We start from the raw sequence: 17,033 nt of genomic DNA, 5'->3' as shown, positions 1-17,033 counted from the left end.
TACAACAGGGTGTCTCGCTAAGGGGCGTATAAAACAGGGTGTCTCACTAAGGGTCATATAGAACAGGGTGTCTCGCTAAGGGGCGTATAAAACAGGGTGTCTCACTAAGGGGCATATACAACAGGGTGTCTCGCTAAGGGGCGTATACAACAGGGTGTCTCGCTAAGGGGGTATACAACAGGGTGTCTTGCTAAGGGGTGTATAAAACAGGGTGTCTCGCTAAGGGGCGTATACAACAGGGTGTCTCGCTAAGGGGCGTATACAACAGGGTGTCTCACTAAGGGGCGTATACAACAGGGTGTCTAAGGGGCGTATACAACAGGGTGTCTCGCTAAGGGGCGTATACAACAGGGTGTCTCGCTAAGGGGCGTATACAACAGGGTGTCTCGCTAAGGGGCGTATACAACAGGGTGTCTCACTAAGGGGCGTATACAACAGGGTGTCTTGCTAAGGGGCGTATACTGCATTTTCATATAGGAAGGAGATGCATACATTACAAAGGTTCACAATGAAAATCCTAAATTAAAAAGCTTACAAAACAAATAATTGTACCATTCACACAAAAATACAAAGGAAAACAAATGTATTGTTAAGGGGCATCAAAAATCATAACAACATTGTTCACCAAAAATCGTATTTTATCACAAATGTAAAGTTTGTATGTGAATTACACAATCAAATTTTAAATACACTGGATGTGCAAAAAACACATAGAAATTCATAATTTTAAATACATATTACAAAGCACAATTGCTAATTGCCACTTGTAATGGCTGGTTAATTATTGTGCTCCTGCAAATTTGACGGTTTGCTGGAGCGCATTAGTTTAGTGCCCCACTTGTAATCTAGCCCTATGTGTCTGTAGCTGTGTCTAAAGCAATGCTATACAAGCAACCAATAGAGGGAGCTTTAGAGTGCAGTAGTCACTCTATTTTATAACTCTATGTTAAATTAAAGGAATAGTCTAGTCAAAATTAAACGTTCATGATTCAGATAGAGCAGCAATTTTAAACAACTTTCTAATTTTCTCCTATTATCAATTTTTTTCATTCTCTTGGTATCTTTATTTGAATGTAAGCTTAGGAGCCAGACCATTTTTGGTTCAGCACCTTGGTAGAGCTTGTTGATTAGTGGCTACATTTCAACACCAATCAGAAAGCGCTACCCAGGTGCTGTAACAAAAATGGGCCAGATCCTATGCTTACATTCCTGATTTTTCAAATAAAGATACCAAGAGAATGAAGAAAAATTGATAATAGGAGTTAATAAGAAAATTAAAACACTGCTCCTCAGTTGCCCATTTTGCTCCCAGTCTATGATGCATCATATCCCAAACTGCTAGCCCTGGGTAGAGGTGTATTGTATCTAAACAAACTTGAAATAATACTTTTTTAAAAACGAAGCCATAAATCTGATAATGAAAAAGTGCAAACTGATTGAGAACTATGAGGCCCATTTATCAAGCTCTGTATGGAGCTTGAAGCCCCGTGTTTCTGGCGAACCTTCAGGCTCGCCAGAAACACAAGTTATGAAGCAGCGGTCTAAACTTTAGACCGCTGCTCCATAACCTGTCCGCCTGCTCTGAGGTGGCGGTCCGGCGGACAGACATCGCCGAAAATCAACCTGATCCAATACGATCAGGTTGATTGACACCCCCTGCTGGCGGCCGATTGGCTGCAAATCTGCAGGAGGCGGCGATGCACCAGCAGTTCACAAGAACTGCTGATGCAATGATAAATACCAACAGCGTATGCTGTCGGCATTTATCGATGTGTGGCGGACATGATCCGCAATATCGGATCATGTCCGCTCGCACATTAATAAATAGGCCCCTATATGTCTAAAATACACTCACAGCGTACTGAAAAAGACCAGGGGCAGATAAGAGGCTTATTCTCTATTAGGAAGAAGTAGGAGGTCGATAAAATATAGTGCCAAACTGCATTAGCCCATGGTCCTTATATTGGAAAAGCCTTGTTTTGTTGTATTTGATGATATCACTTCATATTATGTTTACAACTATTTGGTGCCATTTATAGAATTATTTGTGTTTACAAGTCTTTAAAAAAAAAGTTATAGAGATGCTGGAAAAGTCCAGTGGGAATCCCCATTACTTCAACTTATCTTTTGTTTATGGAAAACACAGTTTGCTATGTGAACCACCCACTGTGGGTCTGTACCCCTATTTTTAACATTGGTGCCTGAATTTCTTTTTGTTTCTTGCACATATCGCAAAGGCATCTAAGAGCATCAAAAGCAACCTTCAGAAACAGCAAGAGGAAGTTGGAAAGTGGCAAAGTCTAAAAATATTCTGTACAGAAAATATTTCCAAATAAACCCTCATAAACTGCTGATACTGAAAGAATTACTGCCTTTTTTGTGCCATTACAGTGACAGTGGGCTACGGAGATAATATTTCCATCAGCAGGGACCTGCACAATAATGTACATTTTGAAGAACACTTTTTTTTTTTGTCTGCAGCACCTTATTATGAATACAAAATCCAGATTTAAATAAATACAACAGTAAAATGTTGGATTACAATAGCATATCAATAGAATGGGGTTAAATACAAAATTCCTACACTAAAAGGTGCAGTGTACTCAAACAAGCAGCAGATGAGAGATTGTTGTATTTAAATCTGATGTAGGAACACCGTTTAAACAGTACTGGTGTCTCTCTCTCTCCCATCCCACACTTGGAGGCTGTTTTCTTCTGATGACTTTTGTTTAAATATTTTTTCTTTAGCTATTTCTGCAGTATTGAAATGTTTAATTTAGGTGGAGGTTTCAACAAGCAAAAGCATTAAAAAAAACATGAAAGTCAAAAATATGACTCAGACAGAGCATGACAAGAATTTTTTTTTCCAATTAATTTCATTATCATATAGTGCAGTCTTTTTATATGCACACTTTCTGATTCACCAGATTCACTGAGCACGTGCAAGAGTTTACAGTATATATATATATATATATATATATATATACAGGGAGTGCAGAATTATTAGGCAAATGAGTATTTTGACCACATCATCCTCTTTATGCATGTTGTCTTACTCCAAGCTGTATAGGCTCGAAAGCCTACTACCAATTAAGCATATTAGGTGATGTGCATCTCTGTAATGAGAAGGGGTGTGGTCTAATGACATCAACACCCTATATCAGGTGTGCATAATTATTAGGCAACTTCCTTTCCTTTGGCAAAATGGGTCAAAAGAAGGACTTGACAGGCTCAGAAAAGTCAAAAATAGTGAGATATCTTGCAGAGGGATGCAGCACTCTTAAAATTGCAAAGCTTCTGAAGCGTGATCATCGAACAATCAAGCGTTTCATTCAAAATAGTCAACAGGGTCGCAAGAAGCGTGTGGAAAAACCAAGGAGCAAAATAACTGCCCATGAACTGAGAAAAGTCAAGCGTGCAGCTGCCAAGATGCCACTTGCCACCAGTTTGGCCATATTTCAGAGCTGCAACATCACTGGAGTGCCCAAAAGCACAAGGTGTGCAATACTCAGAGACATGGCCAAGGTAAGAAAGGCTGAAAGACGACCACCACTGAACAAGACACACAAGCTGAAACATCAAGACTGGGCCAAGAAATATCTCAAGACTGATTTTTCTAAGGTTTTATGGACTGATGAAATGAGAGTGAGTCTTGATGGGCCAGATGGATGGGCCCGTGGCTGGATTGGTAAAGGGCAGAGAGCTCCAGTCCGACTCAGACGCCAGCAAGGTGGAGGCGGAGTACTGGTTTGGGCTGGTATCATCAAAGATGAGCTTGTGGGGCCTTTTCGGGTTGAGGATGTAGTCAAGCTCAACTCCCAGTCCTACTGCCAGTTTCTGGAAGACACCTTCTTCAAGCAGTGGTACAGGAAGAAGTCTGCATCCTTCAAGAAAAACATGATTTTCATGCAGGACAATGCTCCATCACACGCGTCCAAGTACTCCACAGCGTGGCTGGCAAGAAAGGGTATAAAAGAAGAAAATCTAATGACATGGCCTCCTTGTTCACCTGATCTGAACCCCATTGAGAACCTGTGGTCCATCATCAAATGTGAGATTTACAAGGAGGGAAAACAGTACACCTCTCTGAACAGTGTCTGGGAGGCTGTGGTTGCTGCTGCACGCAATGTTGATGGTGAACAGATCAAAACACTGACAGAATCCATGGATGGCAGGCTTTTGAGTGTCCTTGCAAAGAAAGGTGGCTATATTGGTCACTGATTTGTTTTTGTTTTGTTTTTGAATGTCAGAAATGTATATTTGTGAATGTTGAGATGTTATATTGGTTTCACTGGTAAAAATAAATAATTGAAATGGGTATATATTTGTTTTTTGTTAAGTTGCCTAATAATTATGCACAGTAATAGTCACCTGCACACACAGATATCCCCCTAAAATAGCTATAACTAAAAACAAACTAAAAACTACTTCCAAAAATATTCAGCTTTGATATTAATGAGTTTTTTGGGTTCATTGAGAACATGGTTGTTGTTCAATAATAAAATTAATCCTCAAAAATACAACTTGCCTAATAATTCTGCACTCCCTGTATATATATATATATATATATATATATATATATATATATATATATATACTGTATATATATATATATATATATATATATATATATATATACACAGTATCCCACAAAAGTGAGTACACCCCTCACATTTTTGTAAATATATTATTATATCTTTTCATGTGATAACACTGAAGAAATTTGGTGTTATCGCTATCACACTCTCATACTGGTCACAAAAGTGAGTACACCCCTCACATTTTTGTAAATATATTATTATATCTTTTCATGTGATAACACTGAAGAAATTTGGTGTTATCGCTATCACACTCTCATACTGGTCACAAAAGTGAGTACACCCCTCACATTTTTGTAAATATATTATTATATCTTTTCATGTGATAACACTGAAGAAATTTGGTGTTATCGCTATCACACTCTCATACTGGTCACTGGAAGTTCAATATGGCACCTCATGGCAAAGAACTCTCTGATGATCTGAAAAAAAGAATTGTTGCTCTACATAAAGATCTATTAAAGAAAAAATTCCCTAGTAACCCCTAGGGGAGGTGGGGTAAAATATGAATTAACCTCAACTCCCCTTATATAATCCTATGTATTATAAGGAGGTAGTGCCTAATGCCTTGACAAATAATAGTAAATGTTAAGAGAAAAGAAGCATTTTGGGCACACTTGAAAAGGGTAATTATGGTCAGTAGTAGTGGGTGGAGTGTGGATGTTTTAAAACTTAAAGGGAAGGCCTACACCAGAATTTTTATTGTTTTAAAAGATAGATAATGCCTTTATTGCCCATTCCCTAGTTTTGCAAAACCAAGACAGTTATATTAATATACTTTTTACCTCTGTGATTAGCTTATATCTAAGCCTCTACAGACTGCCCCCTTATTTCAGTTCTTTTGACAGACTTGCATTTTAGCCAATAAGTGCTTACTCCTAGTTAACTCCACGTGCGTGAGCACAGTGTTATCTATATGACTCACATGAACTAACACCCTCTAGTGTTGAAAAACTGTCAAAATGCATTCAGCTTAGAGGCGGCCTTCAATGTCTAAGAAATTAGCATATGAACCTCCTAGGTTTATTTTTTAACTAAGAATACCAAGAGAACAAAGCAAAATTGGTGATAAAAGTTAATTGGAAAGTTGTTTAAAATGACATGCCCTATCTGAATAATTAAAGTTTATTTTGGACTAGACTGTCCCTTTAACGTTTAATACATATAAATAAAATATAGTGGATGATGTGTGGACAATGCCACACATAAGTAAAACATACTTTAAAAGCACACAGAATGTGATAATAACACTGCTCCTCCAATGTGACCTTTCTGAGTAAGTATGGTATATGGAGCAAGTTACCCTACTACAATGTGAAAAAATATATATACCATAAACGGGAGAGCCCTTAGGATCCCTTAGGATCAGCCCTTTGTAACAAGTAACAAGCCTAAAGCAACAAAGTAACAAGGGAGGTATGCTCCATTATTGCCAGTGAGGCCAACATTTTATTATAAATATTAGTCAGACCTATATAAGAAATATATAAATGTTAACCGTATTATACTATATGGTTTAGAGAACTGAGTCTTAAAACAAAAACAAATAGCTGCTAGAACAGGAGTGCAGGGGTTAAATACGGTCCGCAGGCCCCCACAGTCTATCCTATCCCAACCAGCAAATAACCTAAGAGCTGTTCTACTAAAAAATATGCCAATTAAGGCCAACAATTAAACTTTCATGGAGGAATGAGGAAGCAGTGCGAACTCCTGACGCGCCTTTCGTATCTGCTTTGTCAAAGGCCCCCAACACTCCACAGAGCATCCTATTTAAAGGGCCGTTAGCCAATCTACGGATAAGTAGCAATGATGACTTGAAACCCTTAGCCAATCATATCAATGCTAAGATATTGATGTTACAATACTACGTCACAGAGAGTATGTTTACCTTAGCCAATAAGGAACAGGGGATATCAGACACGCCTTCCAGCATCATCATAGATATTTCACATTCCGAGAGTGTGGTTCCAGATTTGGCATTTAACAGCCATCTCTTGTTAAAAAATTATCAAGAGCCATAAAATACATACGATGCTGTAGATACAGATGTTAATTAAACCAGAAGTGGTGTCCTAAATAGAGTTAAGCAATGTCACAATTTTTTATATAAAAATACGATCTCAGATTGATGACTGTGATAGGTAGATGATACTAGTGTTGACGTGACCAGCAATCATTTATAATAAAGAGAACTTAATCATTTATAATAAAGACACACCAAATATTAACAACATGTATATGCATATTGCATAGGTGTAAGAAATAGTATTATACCATTGTGCAGTATGTCAGAATGTACAGAAAAAGGGGTACAGAAATACTTATACCATTACTAACATTGGAGGAAACTATCCAATATTATCTGTAGTCCATTAGAGTTAAAATGTCCTGATAAGAGATCAGTTTGCTTGATTCTGATGATAAGTACATAAATACGTAGATAATATCAATTAAACTTGCTAAAGAAGCTGCGGGTAACGGTGATGGACTGGCCAAGCATGTCTCCAGACCTAAACCCTATTGAGCATCTGTGGGGCATCCTCAAATGAAAGGTGGAATAGCGCAAGGTCTCTAACATCCACCAGCTCCGTGATATCGTCATGGAGGAGTGGAAGAGGACTTCAGTGACAACCTGTGAAGCTCTGGTGAACTCCATGCCCAAGAGGGTTAAGGCAGTGCTGGAAAATAATGGTGTCCACACAAAATATTGACACTTTGGGCCCAATTTGGACATTTCCACTTAGGGGTGTACTCACTTTTGTTGCCAACGGTCAACACAGTAGATTTGCATAATCAGGAAATGCAAGATAACAAGACAATGCAATAGCACTTAGTCTGAACTTTAAATGAGTAGTAGATTTTTCTGACAATTTTAAAAGTTATGTCTATTTCCACTACCCCTGTGCCATGTGACAGCCATCAGCCAATCACAAATGCATACACGTACCATGTGACAGCCATCAGCCAATCACAAATGCATACACGCTTATTCTGTGAATTCTAGCACATGCTCAGTAGGAACTGGTGACTCAAAAAGTTTAAATATAAAAAGACTGTGCCCATTTTGTTAATGGAAGTAAAATGGAAAGTTGTTTAAAATTGCATGCTCTATGTGAATAATGAAAGTTTAATTTTGACTTGAGTGCTCCTTTAATGGCTGTGTGTTGAGTTATGTTGAGGGGACAGCAAATTTACACTGTTATACAGACTGCACACTCACTACTTTACATTGTAGCAAAGTGTCATTTCTTTAGTGCTGTCAAATGAAAAGATATAATAAAATATTTACACAAATGTCTCACTTTTGTGGGATACTGTAAGTTTGTGATTGGCAGAAGACTGTCACATGATACACAGAACACAATTGAATACAGAGGAGACACCTTTGAAATTCATCAGGAAAACAAATCTACTTCTTATTTGAAACTGAAATTGTTAGTGCATCGTGAGCAAATAAGGCTGTGTGTGATATATAATTGTTAGAGTAACTGTAACAGGGTTTCTTCACAGCCTTATTTTCACACTCATGTTTTATGCCTGTTTTATATTTGTCCTTCATTTTCCTCAGCAGAAGAGAAATAAATGTATTACAAAGTTATTTTTAATGCACATACAGCTAGATTACAAGTTGTGCGTTCGTGTTTTAAGGCTGAAAAAATGGTAATTTCAGCGTTAAAACGGCACCGCAGCCATTACAAGTCTTGTCGGTATAGCTGTAACACAAGTCTTTTAGCCTGTAACGCAACGTCAGTTCCGCACACGTAAAAATGACGTTTTTTCATGTAATTCGCATAGCGCTGCCATTGCGAGTTTTGCGGTGAGGCTAAAAAGCCTGCTTTACAGCCTAAAACAACAAGATCCATACCGACATCTAAAAGCAGTAGTTATGAGTTTTACGCTACAAATCTGTTACATAAAACTCATAACTAAACTGCTACAAAGTACACTAAACACCCATAAACTACCTATTAAAGGGACATTATACACTCATTTTTTCTTTGCATTAATGTTTTGTAGATGATCTATTTATAAAGCTCATAAAGTTTTTTTTTTTTTTTTTTTTTTTTAAATGTATAGTTTTGCTTCTTTTTAAATAACATTGCTCTGATTTTCAGACTCCTAACCAAGCCCCAAAGTTTGATGTGAATACCGTCAGCTACCTTCTCCAGCTTGCTCCTGTTTGTGTAAAGGGTCTTTTCATATGCAAAAGAACGGGGAGGGAGGGGGGGAGTGTCTTATTTCCCACTTGCAGTGGGCTTTCCATTTCAACAGAGTTAAACTGAAAGCTTCGAAGTACGTTTTTAAACCATTTTATACTGGATTTTTATATCAGTATCTGTGCATCTTATTCTTTATAGTAGTGTCTATTACATGCAGTTATATGAAAATTAGTGAATACTGTCCCTTTAACCCCTAAATCGAGGCCCTTTACACTATATTAAATTTATAAAATCTGCCGCTCCTGATATTGCCGCCACTAAAAAAATATTAACCCCTCTTCGCCACTCCCCGACATCATCACCACTATAATAAATGTATTAACCCCTAAACCACCGCCCTCCCACATCGTAAACACTATTTAAATATAATTAATCCCTAATCTGCCGTCTGCCCTTATTGCCCCCACTATACTAAATTATTAAGCCCTACACTGCCGCCACTATAATAAATTAAACTATATTAACCCCTAAACCAAACCCTAATCCTAGCGTAACCCTAAGCCTAACCCTAACCCTAACCCTAAACCTAACCGTAACCCTAACCCTAACGTAACTCTAACACCCCCGTAACTTTAACTTAATTAAAATATAGCTAAATTACACTTACAGTTATTAACTAAACAATTCCTGGATCATCCAATAGAATGAGAGCTGCTTAAATCCTATTGGCTGATTTGAACAGCCAATAGAATTTTAGCTGCTCTTATTCCTATTGGCTGATTCAAATTTTTCAGCCAATAAGAATGCAAGGGACGCCATCTTGAATCGCGTACCTTGCATTGAAGAGGATGCTCCGCAACGAATGTCTTTAGGATGGACCCGCTCCGTGCCGCCGGGATCAAGATAGGAGATCTTTTTTTTTCAGGTAAAAGAGCTGTTTAACTTAGGGCAATACCCTACAAAAGATCCTTTTAAAGGCTATTGGTAGTTTATTCTAGATTAGGTTTTTTATTTTGGGGTGTTTTTTTAAAAAAATGGGTATTAGAATAGGAATAATTTTTATTATTTTTGATAATTTGTTATTTTGTATAATGTCTTTTTTTCGTTTTGGGGTGGGTTTTTATTTTTAGATTAGGGCTTGGGCAGCAAAAGAGCTAAATGCCCTTTTAAGGACAATGCCCATACAAATGCCATTTTGGGGGATGGGGGTTTGTATACTGTTTGGGGTGGTTTGTTTTGAAGCAAAAGAGCTGGGGCAATGCCCTACAAAAGGCCCTTTTAAGGGCCCATAGTTGTTTATTATAGATTAGGTTTTTTTTATTTTGAGGTTTTATTTTTGTTTTTTAAAGGGTATTAGAATAGGAATAATTTTTATTGTTTTGGATTATTTTGTTTGTTATTTTTTGTAATGGTAGTTTTTTTTTTTGTAATTTTAGTGTTTGTTACTTCTTGTAATGGTAGGTTTTAGTGTAAGGCAGCTTAGGTTTTATTTTACAGGTAACTTTGTATTTATTTTAACTAGGTAGTTATTAAATAGTTAATAACTATTTACTAACTAGTCTACCTAGTTAAAATAAATACAAACTTACCTGTGAAATAAAAATAAAACCTAAGCTAGCTACAATATAACTATTAGTTATATTGTTTTAGGTTTTATTTCACAGGTATTTATTTAGTTTTAAATAGGAATTATTTAGGTAATAACTGTAAGTTTAATTTAGCTATATTTTAATTATGTTAAAGTTAGGGGGTGTTAGGGTTACGTTAGGGTTAGGGTTACGGTTAGGGTTAGGCTTAGGGTTACATTAGGGTTAGGTTTAGGGGTTAATATAGTTTAATTTAGGTTGTTGCGATGTGGGGGGCTGGCGGTTTAGGGGTTAATAGGTTTATTTAGTTGTAGTGATGTGGGAGGCCAGAGGATTAGTGGTTAATAGCTTAATTTAGTTGCAGCGATGTCGGGGAGCAGCAGAATAGGGGTTAATAGATTTATTATAGTGTGGGCGATATTGGGGTGCAGGGGAATATGGGTTAATAACTTTAGTATAGTGGTGGCGATATTGGGAGAGGCAGATTAGGGGCTAATAGTTTTATTTAGGTGGCGGAGATATCGGGGGCGGCATATTAGGGGTTAATAACTGTATGTAGGTGTTGGCGATGTTTGGGGCAGCAGATTAGGGGTGTTTAGACGTGGGGCTTATGTTAGGGTGTTAAGTTTAAACCTTTTTTCTCCCCATAGACATTAATGGCGCTGTGTTACGGAGCTTTTCACTCCCCAATCCAAGGTGTTAGTTTTTTTTTCTGACCCACTCTCCCCATTGATGTCTATGGGGAAAGCGTGCACAAGCACGTCAAAACAGTGCTTGTTTTCTTGTGTGGTATGGAGCTTAAAAGCACCATATCGCACGTGCAAGCCGGGTTTTTAAAAACTTGTAATGGCTGCGCTATAGAGAGTTAAATAACGCAACTTTTGTTGTGTTCATTAATTTCCCTATAGCACGCATAACTCGTAATCTAGCTGAGAGTTAAACATTTTATATTATGATCTGAAACTTTAATATCCTTTTAAAAAATAATAAGTCATATTTATATAATTATTCAGTTTAAAAAAGGAATATGAATGAAATATATAGGGCTAGATTACAAGTAGCACAGTATATTGCATTTTCGCAATCGTGAAAACTCTGCTAGGGTTAAGCTTTTGTATTACAAGTTAAAAAAAAAATATTTTTCACAAGCGATAATTCGAATAGTGCAAAAATCGAAACATCAAATATTGCGTGCACTTGCACTTATTCCCCCATAGAAGTTAATTGAGAAAAAAAAGTGTAAAAAAAACCTAACACCGGCTATTGCGCAAATATGATTGCATTTTCGCAATCAAGCTAACCCAACATGAAAATATGACTATTTCATATTCCAATGTTCTTAACATAACAGAATATGTTTTATTTATTCATAATAAATATTTCTACATATATCTGATATTTTTACAAATATATATTTATATCTATATATATATATATAGATATATGATTATATATAGATATAGATAAGATATCTAGATATAAATATATATAGGAATTTCTATTTAAAAATGTTATATAACTGTTTAACATATATATATATATATATATATATATATATATATATATATATATAGATAGATAGATAGATAGAGAGCACTCTCACTTACAGATCTTGATGCCAGGGTGCCTGCAGTTAAATATACACGGTGAAGGAAGGCACTCACTGGTCTTTAATTCAAAAGAAAACTTTTAATAAGCGTGACGTTTCGGGGGGACACTCCCCTTCCTCAGATCCTCAGATCCTCGGTCTGAGGAAGGGGAGTGTGTCCCCGAAACGTCACGCTTATTAAAAGTTTTCTTTTGAATTAAAGACCAGTGAGTGCCTTCCTTCACCGTGTATATATATATATATCTATATATATATATATATATATACAAATAAAACTGTTATATAACTGCTAAACACACACACACACACACACATATATATATATATATATATATATATATATATATATATATATATATATATATATATATATATATATATATATATATATATATATATATATACTGTATGTACAGTGGATATAAAAAGTCTACACACCCCTGTTAAAATGTCAGGTTTCTGTGATGTAAAAAAATGAGACAAAGATAAATCATTTCACAACTTTTTCCACCTTTAATGTGAGCTATAAACTGTACAACTTGATGGAAAAACAAACTGAAATCTTTAAGGTGGAGGGAAGTAAAAATAATAAAATGAAACAATGTGGTTGCATAACTGGGGATGTAACTGTAACTGGGGATGTAGCTGTGTTTAGAATTGAGCAATCACATTCAAAATCATGTTAAATAGGAGTCAGTACACACCTGCCATCATTTAAAGTGCCTCTTATTAACCCCAAATAAAGTTCAGCTGTTCTAGTAGGTCTTTCCTGACATTTTCTTAGTCGCAACCTGCAGCAAAAGCCATGGTTCGCAGAGAGCTTCCAAAGCATCAGAGGGATCTCATTGTTAAAAGGTATCAGTCAGGAGAAGGGTACAAAAGAATTTCCAAGGCATTAGATATACCATGGAACTCAGTGAAGACAGTCATCATCAAGTGAAGAAAATATGGTGCAACAGTGACATTACCAAGAACTGGATATCCCTCCAAAATTGATGAAAAGACGAGAAGAAAACTGGTCTGGGAGGCTGCTAAGAGGCCTACAGCCCCATTAAAGGAGTTGCAGGAATATCTGGCAAGTACTGGCTGTGTGGTGCATGTGACAACAATCGCCCGTATTCTTCATATGTCTGGGCTATGGGGTAGAGTGGCAAGACGGAAGCCTTTTCTTATGAAAAAAACATCCAAGCCCAGCTAAATTGTGCAAAAACACATCTGAAGTCTCCCAAAAGCATGTCACAAAAGGGGTTCTCATGGAAGCAAAAAATGCACAATCAAAAATGAAATGGGCTGGGATCTCTCACCCACCACTGGGAGATTGATTTCTGCTATGGACTCTTGTTTACATAAAGTATTTTATGGATAGTTATGCAGTATTCATGTTTTTAGTGAAGTTGGCGGCAAAAGCTACTATTTGAAATGGCAACATAAATGAGCTATTTGTGAGTAAACCCCAGCAGGTAAATTGCATAATTGGGAACACATTAACCCCTTAACGACCAATGATGTACCCTGTACCTGCCTAGTCTTTCAATAGAGCTTGTTTTTTTAATAGTGCGGTCTCACCCCTATTTCAGAAGGCCTAGAGGAGGCAAGACCCCATGCTATTATGGGACGAAAAACCCTTAACAACCAGCAACATAAAGGGTAGTGGTTGTTAAGGGGTTAAAGGGGAGATCATTTTACAATACAATGTCCCTTTAACCTAAGATATCTTTTAACTTCTAATTTAAAAGTTTAGTTTTTAATTTTACCAAACGTTTGGTTGGGACAAACTTTGGCCATGTGGACATTCCTTTCAGATGAATATTGGATTTGGATTCCATAATGTTATTTCCAATGGGAACAGCAAATATAAACAACTAATATTAACAAAAATCTTATGCTAAAGGATTTAAACAACTAATAAAATCTATCTTTCAATGTTAACAAAACATATACACAGAGATTACGAGTTTTGCGGTAACAGGGGTGTGTTACTAACGAGTATTTTTTTTTCACCGCTCACTTAAGACTTAAGACGCTGGTATTACAGTTTTTTTTAAACCCGGCGTTAGCTGCAAAAAAGTGAGCGTAGAGCAAAATTTAGCTCCACATCTCACCTCAATACCAGCGTTGCTTATGGTAGCGGTGAGCTGGAAAAACGTGCTCATGCACGATTTCCCCATAGGAATCAATGGGGCAGAATCGGCTGAAAAAACCTCACACCTGCAAAAAAGCAGCGTTCAGCTTCTAACGCAGCCCCATTGATTCCTATGGGGAAACACATTTTATATCTACATCTAACACCCTAACATGAACCCGAGTCTAAACACCCCTAATCTTACACTTATTAACCCCTAATCCGCCGCCCCCGACATCGCCGACACGTAAATTATATTATTAACCCCTAATGTGCCGCTCCGGACACTGCCGCCACCTACATTATCCCTATGAACCCCTAATCTGCTGCCCCCAACATCACCGACACCTACTTTTTATTTATTAACCCCTACTCTGCCGCCCCCAATGTCGGCGCCACTTAACTACACTTATTAACCCCTAATCTGCCGCTGCCAACGTCGCCGCCACTATTATAAAGTTATTAACCCCTAAATCTAAGTCTAATCCTAACCCTAACCCCACCTAACTTAAATATAATTTAACATAATCTAAATAAAATTACTAAAATTAAATAAATAATTCCTATTTAAAACTAAATACTTACCTATAAAATAAACCCTAAGCTAGCTACAATATAACTAATAGTTACATTGTATCTAGCTTAGGGTTTATTTTTATTTTACAGGCAACTTTGTATTTATTTTAACTAGCTACAATAGTTATTAAATAGTTATTAACTATTTAATTGCTACCTAGTTAAAATAAGTACAAATTTACCTGTAAAATAAACCCTAACCTAAGTTACAATTACACCTAACACTACACTATAATTAAATTAATTTACTAAATTACCTACAATTAATTACAATAAAATAAAATAAACTAAAGTACAAAAAAACAAACACTAAATTACAGAAAAAAATAAAATAATTACAAGAATTTTAAACTAATTACACCTAATCTAATCCCCCTAATAAAATAAAAAAGCCCCCCAAAATAATAAAAAATCCCTACCCTATACTAAATTACAAATAGCCCTTAAAAGGGCTTTTTGTGGGGCATTGCACCAAAGTAATCAGCTCTTTTACCTGTAAAAAAAAATACAATACCCCCAACATTAAAACCCACCACCCACACACCCAACCCTACTCTAAAACCCACCCAATGCCACCTTAATAAAACCTAACACTACCCCCTTGAAGATCACCCTACCATGAGATGTCTTCACCCAGCCGGGCACAAGTGGTCCTCCAGAGGGGCAGAAGTCTTCATCCGATCCGGGCAGAAGAGGATCTCCAGACGTGCAGAAGTCTTCATCCAGGCGGCATCTTCTATCTTCATCCATCCGGAGTGGAGCGGGTCCATCTTGAAGCCAGCCGACGTGGAGCATCCATCCAGACCGATGACTATACGACGAATGACGGTTCCTTTAAATGATAGGATTCTATCAGCCAATCGGAATTAAGGTAGGAAAAATCCTATTGGCTGATCCAATCAGCCAATAGGATTGAGCTTGCATTCTATTGGCTGATTGTAACAGCCAATAGAATGCAATCTCAATCCTATTGGCTGACTGGATCAGCCAATAGGATTAAACTTCAATCCTATTGGCTGATTGCATCAGCCAATAGGATTTTTCCTACCTTAATTCCAATTGGCTGATAGAGTCCTATCAGCCAATCGGAATTCAAGGGACGCCATCTTGGATGACGTCGTGTAGTCGTTGGTCTGGATGGATGCTCCGTGTCGGCTGGCTTCAAGATGGACCCGCTCCTCTCCGGATGGATGAAGATAGAAGATGCCGCCTGTATGAAGACTTCTGCACATCTGAAGGTCCTCTTCTGCCCGGATCGGATGAAGACTTCTGCCCCTCTGGAGGACCACTTGTGCCCGGCTGGGTGAAGACGTCTCACGGTAGGGTGATTTTCAAGGGGGTAGTGTTAGGTTTTATTAAGGGGAGATTGGGTGGGTTTTAGAGTAGGTTTGGGTGTGTGGGTGTTGGGTTTTAATGTTGGGGGGGTAGTGTATTTTTTTTACAGGTAAAAGAGCTGATTACTTTGGGGCAATGCCCTGCAAAAAGCCCTTTTAAGGGCTATTTGTAATTTAGTATAGGGTAGGGATTTTTATTATTTTGGAGGGCTTTTTTATTTTATTAGGAGGATTAGATTAGGTTTAATTAGTTTAAAATTCTTGTAATTATTTTATTTTTTTCTGTAATTTAGTGAGTTTTTTTTGTACTTTAGTTTTTTTTATTTAATTATAGTTAATTGTAGGCAATTTAGTAAATTAATTTAATGATAGTGTAGTGTTAGGTGTAATTGTAATTTAGGTTATTATTTATTTTACAGGTACTTTTATATTTATTTTAGCTAGGTAGTTATTAAATAGTTAATAACTATTTAATAACTATTGTACCTAGTTAAAATAAATACAAACTTGCCTGTAAACTAAAAATAAACCCTAAACTAGCTACAATGTAACTATTAGTTATATTGTAGCTATCTTAGGGTTTATTTTATAGGTAAGTATTGAGTTTTAAATAGGAATAATTTAGTTAATTGTAGTTATTTTATTTAATTTTATTTAAATTATATTTAAGTTAGGGGGGTTAGACTTAGGGTTAGACTTAGGTTTAGGGGTTAATAAATTTAATATAGTAGCGGCGACGTTGGGGGCAGCAGATTAAGGGTTAATAAATGTAGGTAGGTGTCGGCGATGTTAGGGACGGCAGATTAGGGGTTAATAAAATTTAACTTTTGTTTGCAAAGCGGGAGTGCGGCGGTTTAGGGGTTAATATATTTATTAAAGTGGCGGCGATGTCCGATCGGCAGATTAGGGGTTAAAAACTAGGGGTTAATAGGTAGTTTATGGGTGTTAGTGTACTTTTTAGCACTTTAGTTAAGAGTTTTATGTTACAGCGTTAGCCCATAAAACTCTTAACTACTGACTTTTAAATGCGGTAGAAGTCTTGACAGGA

The sequence above is a fragment of the Bombina bombina genome, chromosome 8 (assembly GCF_027579735.1).
Source record: "Bombina bombina isolate aBomBom1 chromosome 8, aBomBom1.pri, whole genome shotgun sequence".
Taxonomy (NCBI): Eukaryota; Metazoa; Chordata; class Amphibia; order Anura; family Bombinatoridae; genus Bombina; species Bombina bombina.
The sequence above is the reverse complement of the archived record's forward strand: the minus strand, read 5'-3'. Positions refer to the sequence as shown.